The sequence below is a fragment of the Balaenoptera physalus genome, assembly GCF_965194825.1.
Source record: "Balaenoptera physalus genome assembly, chromosome: 19".
In the NCBI taxonomy this organism is placed as follows: Eukaryota; Metazoa; Chordata; class Mammalia; order Artiodactyla; family Balaenopteridae; genus Balaenoptera; species Balaenoptera physalus.
This window is the reverse complement of record NC_138900.1, coordinates 852,845-865,466: the sequence shown is the minus strand read 5'-3', so window position 1 is coordinate 865,466 and position 12,622 is coordinate 852,845. Positions and strand designations below refer to the sequence as shown.

The 12,622-nt window shown below is 41.8% G+C and overlaps 2 protein-coding genes and 1 long non-coding RNA gene across 14 annotated transcripts in view; all 3 read right to left on the bottom strand.

The window, feature by feature from the left end:
* The window catches only part of LOC309648207 (zinc finger protein 418-like), a 28,685-nt gene extending 27,412 nt beyond the window's left edge, over positions 1 to 1,273 (bottom strand). For 3 of the 6 annotated variants that reach the window (XR_014256525.1, XR_014256526.1, XM_082436614.1), the window contains exon 1: positions 994 to 1,272. The gene's annotated coding sequence lies outside the window, so the exon portion shown is untranslated. Of the gene's footprint in view, positions 1 to 479; positions 864 to 993 lie in introns of those variants that run through there. The other 3 variants (XR_014256524.1, XR_014256527.1, XR_014256528.1) reach the window with 3 other exon arrangements.
* Positions 1 to 12,622, bottom strand: part of LOC309648358 — a 263,978-nt gene that overhangs the window by 127,100 nt on the left and 124,256 nt on the right. The gene's annotated exons all lie outside the window — the stretch shown is intronic.
* Positions 8,598 to 12,622, bottom strand: part of LOC309648123 (uncharacterized protein) — a 67,475-nt gene continuing 63,450 nt past the window's right edge. For all 7 annotated transcript variants that reach the window (XM_082436295.1, XM_082436296.1, XM_082436297.1 and 4 more), the window contains one exon: positions 8,598 to 12,622. This exon is cut by the window's right edge and continues 26,511 nt beyond it. The gene's annotated coding sequence lies outside the window, so the exon portion shown is untranslated.

The following is a 12,622-nucleotide window of genomic DNA, read 5'->3' as shown; positions in this document are numbered from 1 at the left end:
TCCCGAATCTTGTCCTCCTGCTCCTTCTTCCCACCTGATGGAAAGGAGATCTTAATGATCCCAACTCAGCTCTACCTCTAAACATTTTTACATCCTGGTACTGGGATAACCTTTCCACATCCATTTACATTCGGTGCCAGAAATGGAAATACCTCCATATAATCCTTCGTAGACTCGGGACCCTGAGCTTGGATCCTTAACGAATACCACGACACCACAATACAGAGAATATATGGGTGGGGGTAGGGAACAGTAAGGGGCTGGGACACTCTACACGTACCGGTATAGGTCCCATAAGCGCTTCTGCAGCCATGTTTTTTTTTTTTTTTTTTGCAGCCATGTTTTAAGAGACAGGTTACAGATGAATGAATATAACCATGTCAGGTTTCAGTGGGTTCAGGCCCCTGTGTGCCCACGCCTGGCCCTTGAGCCTGGTGAACTAGGGCTGGATGCCTAACCTCCGTGCCTCAGTGTCTCACCTTACTAGCTCTGTGTGCTTGAACGAAGATCCAACCTCCTGGTGCCCAAATGCTTCATTCTCCTCCTTCAATCTGTTCCTCTGTTGAACAGCCTTTGGGAAACTTTTAAAAGCCTAATGTAGCTTGTGTCCCCCCTTAGTTTAAAATTTTCCGCAGCGCTCAGAGTTCTGAGAATACAGGCAGAGGCCTCAGCCTGCTATTCCAGGCGCGACTCCACCTCAAACTTTGTTCCTCGCCAGGTACAACGGAGCCCAGGTTTTCCGAATCCTCACGGCTCAGTCGCAACTCCAAGCCTTTGTACATGCCGGTTCCTGTGCCTGTAACCCTCTCCCACATCTAATCACACCCCCGATAGTAAAATTAAACAGGAAAGCTGAGGTGTTAACCCCTGTCAGAAACAGGAGCCCATATACTAGCGCCTCACCGTCCTGGACACCGGGGCCTGGGCTGCAGGGACGAGAGCACTTGGGGCTTTAGTGTCTGGTGGGGTGAGGGCCCGAGGACGAGCGTTTACCTGAGGCGGGTCCCTCCGAGCGGCCGCAGCCATCCAGGCCTGTGGGCGGAGCGGGGCCAGGAGCGGGCTGGCGGTTCTTAAACCGGCCCTGGTGCGGATCATCTCGGGCGGCGCTGCGGCCGAGCCTCAGACTCGCCTTTGTGCAGCGGGAACAACGACTGCCCCGTCGCTTTCTCGGTCCTGTCCCGTCGGCCCCACTAAACGCTCCAGAACTTCTGCCCGTAGGAACACACCCGAGCAGCCAAAATGACCGCCCGGAGGATGACGCCGGAAGTCCCGCCCCACGCTAGGCAACCCTCACGGAAACGCCTCTGTTCTGAGCCTTCATTGGCTCAGCAAGGCTGCCGATCGACGCAGAGTATTCTGAGTAATGTAGTTCCCACACTTGGGGTAACCCGCGCGTGGACTACTGGCAATCTTAGACCCCTGAGCGGCGCTGGGAAATGGAGTCAGCGGGCCAAAGGACTTAGAAGGACCTTGTCCTTTTTTTAAAAAAATAAATTTATTTATTTTTATTTTTGGCTGCTTGGGGTGCGCAGGCTTCTCACTGCGGTGGCTTCTCTTGCTGCAGAGCACGGGCTCTAGAGTGCAGGCTCAATAGCTGTGGCGCATGGGCTTAGTTGCTCCGCAGCATGTGGGATCTTCCCAGAGCAGGGATCGATCCTATGTCCCTTGCATTGGCAGGTGGATTCTAAACCACCGTGCCACCAGGGAAGTCCCAGGGACTTGTCCATTCTTAAGGGGTAGAACTCAGGGTTTCTGGGGGATGTTGTGTTGCCTGCAGACGTTCATCCAAGGTTGGAGATGTATTAGTTCAGACCCTGTGAACTTCATCATGCTCCCTGAGACTAAACATATCATTGCAGAAGCTCCCAGAGGACAGAGATCCAAATGCACATATCATTCCTAGTCATTCAGACACAAAATGTGTCCACTGGTGGCAGAAGCTAATAAACATTTCATGGGGGAGGGGCAAAATAGGGGTATGGGATTAAGAGACACAAACTACTACTGCTACCAAACCAAACTTGGGCTGTTTACCTGATGCATAGCAAAGCCAATCCATTGACACTCGGTTGTGGTGAAGGAAAGTACAGGGCTTATTGCAGGCACCAGCAAGGAGAACAGGCAGCTCATGCTCAAAAGACCTGAACTCCCCAATGGCTTTCAAAGAAGGGTTTTTAAAGACAGTGTGAGGAGGGAGGGTGGCAGGATGTGTGATCAGCTTGTGCACAATTCTCTGGTTGATGATGAGGTAATGGTGATATTTTCGGAACCTCAATTATCAGTTTTCTGGCTCTAACTGGTCTGGGGTCTATGTGCTGGTTGTCAGCACACAGTTAACTTCTTCCACCTGGTGGTGGTTTTAGTTTCTGCAAAACAACTCAGGATATGGCTCAAGATATTATCTATAGCCCTTGAGGAGGAACTAAAGGTCCTTGGCTTTGTTTTATGGCTAAACTATTATTATTTTGTCTTGCTTGACTGCTTTCCTTTGTTTCTGCATTTTCTCACTTCTCTGATTTTGCATTTGGAATTCGGGAAAGGCCTAGGAGGCTAAAACTTTTCTATTAACAAGAGTCAGGTCAGGAATTCCCTGGCGGTCAAGGGGTTAGGACTCCACGCTCTCACTGCTGAGGGCCCAGGTCCAATCCCTGGTCGGGGAACTAAGATCCCACAAGCTGTGCAGCAAGACCGGGGGAGGGGTGGGGGGGAAAGTCAGGAGACATGGGGATTGGGGGTGTCTGTCCCGGGGAAGGACCAACAGGGTCCTGCTCAGTTTCACTATGTATAAAATAGATAAGCAACAAGGATATATTGTATAGCACAGGGAAATATAGCCACTGTTTTTAACAACTTTAAATGGAGTATAATCTATAAAAATATATTTTTAAAATTTTAATTATTTATTTTTGGCTGCGTTGGGTCTTCATTGCCGCGCACGGGCTTTCTCTAGTTGCGGAGAGTGGGGGCTACTCTTCGTTGTGGTGCGCAGGCTTCTCATTGCAGTGGCTTGTCTTATTGCAGAGCACGGGCTCTAGGCACGTGGGCTTCATTAGTTGTGGCACGTGGGCTCAGTAGTTGTGGCTCTCGGGCTCTAGCGTGCAGGCTCAGTAGTTGTGGCGCCCGGGCTTAGTTGCTCCACGGCATGTGGGATCTTCCCGGACCAGGTCTTGAGCCCACTGCATTGGCAGGCGGATTCTTAACCACTGCGCCCCAGGGAAATCCCTATAAAAATATTGAATCACTATGTTGTACACCTGGAACTAACTAATATTGTAAAACAACTATACTTCAATAAAAATAAATTAATAATGAAAAATAAACATTACCATGTTGGAATTAAATCTATACACTATGAAGTGCTAGACTCAGTTTTATCAGTCTCTGTATGTCTGGTCAGGGAGAAGAGAAAAAACACTCCAGATGGGCCATGACAGGAAAGACAGTAGAGGGATGCTGGGCTACTCAAAGCAGGAGTACACAGGTGGATCTCTGTAGTCACTCTAGAAAATACTTCTAACAGCATAGTAAATTAGTGTGCCCAATTTATAAGCAATATTTTTATCCATTTAGTATCTTTTTGGATAGCTTGATCGTTAACTTCCTTTTGGGAATCTGACATCAATCTCAAAAATAGAACAATGAAAGATATGCTGTATTGATATGGGACAATGGGTGCGGTGTTCACAGGTGGAGCATATATGAAAAAGATGTTCTGAACCCCAAAATGCACGGGGTAATTTAAACCATGATCTCATATCATTGTTGGGAAGTGGTTATCATTTCCCCTGTGATTACAGAGACTGTTCTGCATGAGGAATTGATATTGTCTGGGAAAGTTATAAAATTCAAATTATAGAAAGCTATTAATGACTATGTAGTGATTCAGAGATTGTGTCAGAAATGTCTCAGAGAAAGTGTCAGTGGATGGTAAAAAGGTGAAAATCTTAGAGAAGTTTTAGCAGTGATGTCTGAGAAGAGGTACAATTAAGCTGAACATCTGACTAGAACAATCGCTCTGAAGACTGTCTCCAAAATGTGATTCCTCTTCATGCTTGAAGTCATTATGCAATATCAGCGTTCAGGAAAAGTTAAGGGGGACATTGAGAGTACATAGAATTGCAAAAATACACAGGGAAGCTGAAGCCAAAGTGTCTTGTTTAGTCACTGTTCTGACAAATGATCAATGAGTAAATATTTGGCTTCAAGAACTTATTGTAGATGCGTGGGAGACATTGGCACACAAAAGCGACAAAGACGCCTGCCCTCCTAGGGGTTATATTATATTCAGGAGGACAGAGGAATCATGAAAGAAGAAATGCTAAGTCATATAGTATGTTGAATGTAGGAGGCATAATGGAAAGAACATAAGGTGAATGTACTTAGAAGTAGAGTGTGGTATGCAGATTACAGAGCTGAGTAATCACTGCGCAAAAACGTGAAGGAGATGAGGAATAACTATATGGGAATTTTGGGAATAAATTCTAGCCAGAATAAGCACGTGGCTAGATAGCTTTGGTGGGTGGAGCCTCACAGGGCTCCTTGGCAGTGGAGGGCCTGGCTAGGACTTTAGCCAAGTTGGCCGTTAGCCGGACTTGCTCACTGCAAAGACACTCAGGGGATGTGTGAGAAACCTTGGCTCCGCCTCTGGGCGTCTGCAGACTTCCACTCTGGTGGATTAAGGCCTGGAACCAGGAAGCGTAATTTTTCATCGAACCCTGGTTTTCAAGTCTGATCCCTGGACCTTCACCATGAAACGCTCATTTTCATTTCAAAACCCAACCTAGTGAAGCAGACATTTTGTGGGTCAGGCTCTAGAATCTGTGTTTTAATAATCTTCCAGGTGATTCTGATACATTTTCAAGAATATTCCATCGCACCATTGAAGTTTCTGTGGACCAGGTCACTGTGTTTCTTGCAATAACAGAAGTCCCCCTGAATCACTATGCTGTACATCTGGAACTAATGTAATGTAAAGCTACTTTCTCATTTTACACCCAATATTTCCTGATACTTCCTTCTCTCAAAACCTTGTCGACCTAAAGCTACCTCCTTTTAAAGACTGCCTTGCACTTTGTATTCTGCATGTACCATGGCTGGCCAGCTGCTGTGAGCTCATGGCTCATGGCTACTATTGCTTCTCAGTGCCTGTATGGGCCCTTCTCCAAGGCCAAAGAAAATTCTTCAGAGGTGACCAGAGTCCTCAAGTGCCAGTCCAATCCCAATGATGTTCCCCATGGGCAGAAAAACCAGACCAAGTAGTGATGGCCTGAAGGTCTAGAGGCTGACAATCATGTCCCAGGAGTCAGGTCCAGCTGAGGTTACAAATATGGAGTCCAAGAGGCCACCTCCTGACCAGAGGGCAGGTCCCTGAGATGGCATGGACACGTGTGCAAGAGAGGGGCCAGCATTGCTCAGGTGCCACAGGTGGGGAATCAGCTTCTGGAGTAGGAGGAAGTGGGACCTCAGATTTTGAGCCAGAGGTGAGGACATTGCCTCTGGAGGGGGAAGCTGGGATGCAGTGACTGGTGGCACCTGTCCACACCTGACCTCTGATGCAAGAGCAAGGGTCTCTGCCCCTGGGAAGTCCGGCCTGAGGTTTCAGAACACCTCTGCCTGGGTAGGGCCCCCTGAAAAGATGCAGCCATGGAATTTCCAGCTGCCTCTGCAGCCCTGGGCTCTGAGCTCTGGTCCCTCTACCTCTGCTTTCTGGGCTCCATTTCCCCGTGCAGGTTTAGAAAGTGCCCTGGCAGGAGGATGGGAGGATGCGACCTCACCCGCTGTGCCGTCCTTCCCTCAAGCTCACAGCCCCGTGCTGTGTGCCATCCCACGCCTCAAAGCAGGAACTCTGCGTATTTTGCCACTTTTATAGTAGTTTATGGTAGGGGTGTGAGTCAGTCTGTTACTGTATCACAACCAGAACCTACAACACACTTGAAAAAACCCAAAGTGGTTCTGAAGGTTTCAAAAACTAAAACTCAGTGTAGGATTTTATTAACACTTTTACAAATTGGAGTTAGGTTTTGGATTCTAACAGACGCGTCACAAAATATACATCTCCAAACCCAATTTCCTTATAGTTATGTAATAATAAGCTGACTTACAGTTATGAGAGATTTCCCAAGTGACACTGATCAGGACGCTAGCCATATCCTCGGAAGGTGAACCTTTTTAATTTTCATTTTGTTGCTAATGTAGAACCCACTGACAGATAGTGTAAGAAGAAACACATGCAAGGATTGCAAAGAACAGAGAATGGAGAGTTAGAAGCACTATGAGCTGTGTTCATTCCTATACTGAAGTATTGAGTGTGTTCAGATCAAAGAGTGAAGGAAATTGCTTTATTTTCTTCTGATGTCTTTTACATCTATTAAGATATAGAATCATAAAACAATTTTGAAGAATGAATCATTACCAAAGATCATATTCAATCTCTGCAGTAATGAGTTTTGGCATTGATTTGCTAATTCGCATATATTTAAGTGACCACAAGTTTCTCACTGTAAATACCATGTAAAGTTGTGGGACAGGAGAGGATGAGGCTCCTCACAGATCACTGCACTATAATAGGCATAAAAAAGTTCACATAATATTTATGCTTTTGAAAAATGTGGCAAGGGAACAACAGATAATTTTGAGGATCTTAAATTAGGACAGATTTCAAAGTCAACATTTGGTGGTGAAAAGAATAAAAAGACTCAACATTTCAAGGTAATGGCACCACATTCAAGAGATCATCTAATAAATCACTGAGCAATTACTAAAAACTTTGAGTCTGTAAATAATAGGAAACCGTCAAATTAAAATATTGAAAAAAAAATCCATGCAGAGTCTTAATTTACTACAGGAATATAAACTAATGTTGAAAAGAAAAACTCATTCTGGGAGGTAATGTTACTATGATGTTTTATTAGTGGTAATAAATATAACTTATTTCAGCAAAATTTATCATTAATAACAACCACATTGGGCTTCCCTGGTGGCGCAGTGGTTAAGAATCCGCCTGCTAATGCAGGGGACACGGGTTCGAGCCCTGGTCCGGGAAGATCCCGCATGCCGCGGAGCAACTAAGCCTGTGAGCCACAACTACTGAGCCTGCCCTCTAGAGCCCGCGAGCCACTCGTCGCAACTAGAGAAAGCCCACGTGCAGTAACAAAGACCCAATGCAGCCAAAAATAAATAAATTTATAAAAAAAAAAAAAAAACAACCACATTACCTAAATATTCTGGATTGAAATAATATTTAGACAAGTTATGTGCTTCATATCTGCACACATTAAAAAGCATTTTACATGATTAAATATAAAAAGATTAAAACAATTTTCCAATCAATTTGAGGTAAAGCAGACACAACAGAACTGCAGAATTACACATTTAGCCACAGGTAAGACTATTTTTCAATTACCAAGTATTGTTTATAAGTTAGTCGTAATAGATAAATGATTATTAAATATGGACAATAAAGACTACATGAAAATGTAGGTCTTTGAAAGTTGCTTTTAGGTGCTAATGGCTGTCAAATTTTGCTAAAAATTACTTATATTTCATTAAAAATATTCATTTAGTACTTAAAACTAAAGTTAAATGGTTAAAAAATACAATCTTTAAAGAATAATTTATTTAATTGAATTTTTTAACGAATCTTATCATTTCTCCTACATGAATAAACACTCAAGTGACCCATTATGTCTCCTCTGAAAATTTTCTCACCTTTCACCTACTACAACTACTACTGTAGTTCACAGTACTGAGCATTTGGCCAGGTAGCAGTTTCGAAAATAAAGAAAATGGGTTACATGGGGACATACACAATTCTTGAACTCCCTTAAGTTCTTCCAGTCTTCAAAAGCCTCCAGAAGCCCGCATATCCCTAGGACTTTTTCCTCTGCATTTGAAAGGAACTTCACCCAACCAATATGCTTAGAAAATGCAAATAGGGGTTTCGTAGGTGGTGGTGTCGCAGTGGTTAAGAATCCACCTGCCAATGCAGGGGACACAGGTTCGAGCCCTTGTCCTGGAAGATACCACATGCTGCGGAGCCACTAAGCCTGTGTGTAACAACTACTGAGCCTGCGCTCTAGAGCCCGCGAGCCACAACTACTGAAGCCCGCTCCCTAGATCTGGTGCTCCACAACAAGAGAAGCCACCACGATGAGAAGCCTGTGCACCGCGACGAAGAGTAGCCCCTGCTCGCCGCAACTAGAGAAAGCCCGCGTGCAGCAACAAAGACCCAATGCACCCAAAAATTTTTTAAAATAAATTAAAAAAAAAAAGAAAATGCAAATAAATCTTTTGGGGATCAGCTTAAAGTTCAAATTAGCAGTGAGTTTTGTAACGGTAAATACAAATTTATAAAAGAAAAATAAATCCGCCGAGGCTAAAAAGGAGAGTTTCATCACCGCATCCACTTTTTCTTAGGGTATTAACTTGAAAAAACTTTTTTCTTCCTTTGCCCATTATGATATAAGAAAATATTTTTAAAGGCTATATATGCCTTTTGTCAGTTTTACAATCCGGGAATCTTTTTCTCCAGGACCTGAGAGAGAGACAGCTCTTTGAAATTCAACCATCACGGAAGAGAGTACCCTTATGTTTCAGTATCGATTCTTCACAGACCCAGAGAGTGAGCCCCCAGGTTAATATCATGAGAAGAGCAAAAGATTAGTCTATAAAATGAAAATAAATAAGCAAAATAAAGACCTTACCCAAAATGATGCATTTAATTTCAAAAAAACAAAAGCAGAGATCATCAGATGTACTTACAAGCAAACTGCTGCTTAATCACATTGTGTTGAACATGGAAAACCTGGAATTTAAGTCAAGTTGTGCCATACAATGGTGGTTGCAGTTATATGTGGATATTTATGTCATGGCTGAGTTGTGTGGATAAATTGTGAGTAGATTTATATAAATAAAATAATTTCAGACTTACTATTGAGAAGATGAAGTATGAAATCTGCTATAAAACCCAACGGTGAATTAGGAAAAGAGACTGTGGTTGGCAGAGTTTTGATGGCTGTGAACTTTGACTCCTGGGGTTACTCCCATGAATATGTTATGTTACATGGTAAACGAACTTTACAGATGTAATTAAAGTTGCTAATCGTTTGACTTTAAAATAGAGATTATTCAGGTTGGCCTAATGTAATCACATGAGCTCTTAAAAGTAGAGAACTTGTTCTGGCTAAGACAGAAGTGGAAGTCAGGGAGATCTGAAGTGTAAGAAGAAAGACTCCAACTGACAATCTCCTATTGCGGCTTGAACATAGAGGAAGTCAGATGGAAACTATGAGAAGGAGATTAATTCTGCTTTGTGAGTGTGAAAGCGGACCTAGAGCTCCAGATGAACAGAAATAAATGAATCCACTATTATATTTGGGAGACTTCAACACCCCTCTACCAGAAATGGACAGCTCCAGCAGTCAGAAAATCAGTTAAGGACATATTTAAACTCAAAGCACCTTCAATCAATTTAAAATAATTGACATCTATGGACTACTTCATCCAAAAGGAGCAGATTACACATTCTTCTCAAGCTCACATGGAACATTCACTATGCCATTTTCTGGGCTACAAAATACACCTTAACAAATTTAAAGGAATAGAAATCATACAATGTCTGCTCTCAGACCACAATGGAATTCAAATAGAAATCAAAAAGAAAAAGATAGCTGGAAAATCCCAAAATACATGCAGATTTTAAAACATACTTTTAAATAACACATGCGTCAAGGAGAAATTTCAAACTATTTGGAACTAAATGAAAACACAACTTGCCAAAACTTGTGGGTTGCAGTGAAAGCAGTGTCTAGAGGAAAATTTACAGCATAAAAAGAAGATACAAAATCATTAGTCTAAACTTCCATCCTAGAAAACTCTAAAAAGAAATGCAAATTAAATCCAAAGCAGAAAAAGAAATAATAAAAATTAGAGTAGAAACTAATGAAATTGAAAACAGGAGAGCATGGGTGTTGGATTTTCTCAAATGCTTTTTTTGGCATTTATTAACTTATTTAAAAAATATAGGCCAGGGACTTCCCTGGTGGTCCAGTGGTTAAGACTCTGTGTTCCCAATGCAGGGGGCACAGGTTCAATCCCTGGTCGGGGAACTAAGATCCTACATGCTGTGTGATGCAGCCAAAAGAGAAAAATAAATAAATTTAAAAATAAAATAAAAGTCCTATTCAGATTGTCTATTCTTACTTTCTATTGAAGACATTGAATCAATAATTAATAACCTTCCAAAGCAGAAAGCACCAGGCCCAGATGGGTTCACTGGTGAATTTTACCAAATAGTTAAGGAAGATATTATACCAATTATCTACAATCTCTTCCAGATGAAAAGTGCCGAGGAAATACTTCCTAATTCATTCTATGAGGCTAGCATTACTCTAATACCAAAACCAGACAATAACATTACAAGAAAACTACAGACCAATATCTCTCATGAGCACAGCAGCAAATCCAACAATGTGTAAAAAGAATTATACACCACAACCAAGTGGGATTTTCCTAGGTATACAAGGCTGGTTTAACAGTCAAATACAAATTAATGTAATCCATCACATCAATAGGCTAAAAGAAGAAAAATCATAGGATCATATCAATAGATGCAGAAAAAACATTTGAGAAAATCCAACAATCATTTATGATAAAAATTCTCAGCAAACTAGGAATAGAGGGGAACTTTCTCAATTTGATGAAGAAAATCTACAAAAATGTAACAGCTAACATAATAATTACTTGTGAGAAGTTTGAAACTTCCCCACTAAGATCAGGAACAAGGCAAGGATGTCCTGCTACTCCCTGTTTTTCAGCATTGTCCTGGAAGTCCTAGCTAATTCAGTAAGACAAGAAAATAAAATAAAAAGGTATACAGATTGGGAAGGAAGAAATAAAACTGTCTCTGTAAACAAATGATACGAATGTCTATGTATAAAATCTGAAAGAATCAACAACAGCACGAATCCTCAATCCAGTAAGCGATTATAGCAAGGTTGCTCCTATACACCAGCAATGAATGAATGGAATTTGAAGTTAAAAATACATTACCATTTACATTGGCACCTCTCCAAAATGAAATACTCAGGTATAAACCTAACAAAACATATACAAGAGCTATTTGGGAAAAACTATAAAATTCTGATGAAAGAGATCAAAGAAAAACTAAATAAATGGAGAGACATCCCATGTTCATGGACAGGAAGGTGCAATATTGTCATCCAAGTGTATGCTGAATCTAAGAAGAGTTTTAGAATATAAGCTTATGATTCTAGAAAGAAGGTGTAAGAGGATTCTAGTCACATACATTCAGATCCCCAGTGCATAGCCCTGCCATCTCTTCTGTACAGTAAAAGAACCTCAGATGTCCTGATGGGAGGGGGAGTGCCAGGTTTACAGCCCACATGGACTGGGATTCAGAAGAGTAACACCCCATCATGGAGCACAGCAGTGTCAGCTCGTTCCTATTGCTGCTGTTTTTGAATGAACTTTCTACTCTTTGTGAATCCACACTGCTTCCAAACCCTGCTCCTATCAATTCTCCTAATATCAGGGCCCAGGGACAGTTTGTTGGCTTAGCAAAATAAACCTCTATTAGAATTCTATTTTGATTATACTCCTTTGAAGTCGATGTCACTTCAATTGTTAGAAAATGTACTTCCCTTCAGTTCCTGACTTGCAGTTATGTCAGTTCTTAATTTTCATTGTTGAAGACTTATCATACTGTCCCATCTGTCTAAGAACCTGGATTTTCATGAGTATAAATTGTAGTTTAGGTCTTTATAGCTTGCTCCTTATTCTTGCTAATGAACTGCTTCTCATTCTCTACACCTTGAGGAAGTAATTGACTTAAAATATTATACATTAATGCTTTCCATGTTCAAAAACCATATATATAACTCTAACAGTCTCTCATTTTCAGAATTGTGCCACTTTCTGACATTTATGTGTGATCTCTACCATAATTCATAGCTCATTTCCTCTCTCTCCCACTTCTCTCCTTTGTTTGCTATATTACTCTTTGGCTTTACCCCATGTGTTTGTTCTCTATCTTTCTGATCCAAGAATATACCTGGCCACAGATAATTTATTAAATGTATGCAGTGACCTTGTACTAAACTTCCATGAAAAGGGAACACAGGAGAATGATGAGCCATCTAGAGTGACTTCCCAGACTTGGAATCTTCTCCATATGGATTTACTCCTGGCAAAATGAAGAGGAAATGTTACTGAGCTGAAGTCAAGATAAGTCCCAGATGTCATTTTCTCTCTCTCTCTCTTTGTACTTCATATTATTTAGTGGAACCCAGAAGAAGGGATGTGTGTTTTGATATAGTTATGAAACCTAAAATTTATAGTGCAGTTGTATTTCTGTCTTCTGCTTTTCCAGCTGCCTTCTGAAAACCTCATGTTGCCTCTTCACACTGCAGAGCCATGTATATTTTTATAATGCATTCTTGTAGATGATGGTAGATAACACAGTATGTGGTTGGAGGGGGCCACCGGAACACAAGAGTGTGTTTACCAAACTCAGGACAAGTCCATGGGATTGTTTGCAGGACAAGGGAGGTGATGCAGGTTGAGGATCAGGCTGCTTTGCTGTACTAGGGAATAAAGAGCACAG